Raw genomic sequence first — 2,245 nt, 5'->3', positions numbered from 1 at the left:
CTCCCCTCCTTCCCCCCTCGTCCCCCCCCCTCCCCCTCCATCCAACGCCTTTGTGTCACAGGATTACCTTGGTGGCTTATTTTCATGGCCTGTTTTGTGCGACTCGGGTTCCTCGTGGCCCTCGCGGGGAGTGCCTTTCCGCGGCTCAATACTCGATACCCTGCCACAGCTTTTGGCATCCGGGCCCCTTGCTGCGTGGGTAAGTGAGTAAGGGTTCGTCCGTGTTTGGTGGGGTTGCGGTAAGTTGGGGAAGGTAGGTGCCCGCCTTTTGAGCTTGTTTAACTTTGGGAAAGGAGGGAGAGACGAGTGGTTTTGGGCTCCTCTCTCCTCTCTCTCTCTCTCTCTCTCCCTATCTCTCTCTCATCTCTCTCTCACCATCTCTCTCTCTCCTCTCTCTCTCTCTCTCCCTCCCTCTCCCTCCCTCTCTCCTCTCATCTCTCTCTCTCTCCTCTCTCATCTCTCCTCTCTCTCCTCACCCTCTCCTCTCCTCTCTCTCTCTCTCTCTCTCTTCATCTCTCCTCATCATCTCTCTCTCTCTTTTTTCTGTTCCCTTTCTCCTCTTTCTCCTATCCTCTTCCTTTATTTCTCTTCCTTCTCCCCCCTTATCTATTATTGCTGCCCTTTTCTCAATCGAATTTTCCCTTGTCTCTCTGGCCTTCCTACCGGGTCAACACCTTCCCCTTTTCTTTCTCTAAGCTTTCCCTATCATCTCCTCCCCTTCTCTTCCTCCCTCTTCTTCCTCCCTCGCCCCTTCCTTTCCTCTACTCCCCCCCTCTCTTCTCCCCCCCCCTCCCTTCTCCCTCCCCTCTCCCTCTCTCTATCTCTATCTCTAACTGTTGGTGAGATAGGGAGATCCCATGACCGGACACAGGAAAGGCTAGCAGCGTGATTTGGGCATTTGGGTTTCCCCTGTTAGTGGGTTTGTTTTCCAAAACGCCATTGTGGTTCTGAATGCGTTCCCAGGAAAAGAGTCCCATTTTTAATTTGTTGCAAACCATGTTCACCCTCGCCCGCTGCTGCTGCTGTTGCTGCTGCTGACCTTGGTTGATTCCTGTATTTAGATGGCTTGACGTGAGACACTTTGTTCTCTCTTTTCTCTCTCTTCCCCTCGTCTCCTCTCTCTCTCTCTCATCTCTCTCCTCCTCTCTCTCTCTCTCTTCTCTCTTCTCTCTCTCTCTTTAAATCTCCAAATCCCCCCTCCCCCCCCTACTCCTCCTCCTCTTTCGCTCTTTCTATCTTAAGCAGCTTACGAAAGATCCACTTGCTGATTCGTTTGGCCCAGGCTTGTCGTTGACGGTATTAAGCGCCAGACTGCAGATGCATGCACAAGGATGCGAGCGAGCTTGCATGTCAACAAGCAGGCAGGTCGAGAAAGTTCCTTGTGGTGCCTGGGTACTTAGCGAGGTACTTGGGAGTATCCTCTTGCTCTCCAGCCACCCAGACTCCAACCCTTCTTGATGCTGATTGAATTATCCTCGCTGTGCTGGGCGCCGCTCACCTCTTGGTTCTCTGTAGTCTCGTCTCCTCTCTTCGAGACTTCGTTCCTCTGCACAAATAATCCGCTCCTTTCCGCGAATATTCTTTGTTCTCTCATCCCCTTTCCTTGTCTTTCGTTTCTCTCTCTTCTTTCCATAATTATTTCGACTCGTCTTCTCTCCATTCGTTTCCATACCTCTCCTCTTCTCCTCTCCATTTCCCCCCTCCTCTATTCTTTATCCTTCGTCCTCTTCTTCTCCCTCTCTCTCCTCTCTCCTCTCGCCTCCCCCATCCCCTTTTCTCTCCCCCCCTCGTAATACCCCCCTCATCCCTCTCTCTTCATCTCTCTCTCTCTCTATCTCTCCCCCATCTCTCTCTCCCCAACTCCTCTCCTCGTCACGGTCCCTCCCCCTCCCCCTCCTCTCCCCCCCTCCCCCTTTTCTTCCCCACCTCTCCTCTCCCCCTCTCGCTCCCCCTCCCTCTCTCCCTCCTCCCTCACCTCCCTCTCTTCCCCTCCCTCTCTCCCTCCTCACCCATCCCCCTCTTCCCCCCACCCCCCCCTCCCCCTCCCCCCTTCCACTCCCCTCCCTCCCCCCCTCCTTCCCTTCCGAGCATAAATTTTGATTAATTTGTATTGGGAACAAGCCAAACAAATGCAATTTAGAATTTTGATTGAATTCCCTGTTATTGTCTGGGGGAGGGAACACCGAGAGGTCGGTCTCGAGGGCATGAGGGAAGAGAGGAGAGGGAAGGGAAGCATCATTTCTCT

The sequence above is a fragment of the Penaeus chinensis genome, chromosome 2 (assembly GCF_019202785.1).
Source record: "Penaeus chinensis breed Huanghai No. 1 chromosome 2, ASM1920278v2, whole genome shotgun sequence".
NCBI classification, from domain to species: domain Eukaryota; kingdom Metazoa; phylum Arthropoda; class Malacostraca; order Decapoda; family Penaeidae; genus Penaeus; species Penaeus chinensis.
Note: the sequence above shows the minus strand (reverse complement) of the source record.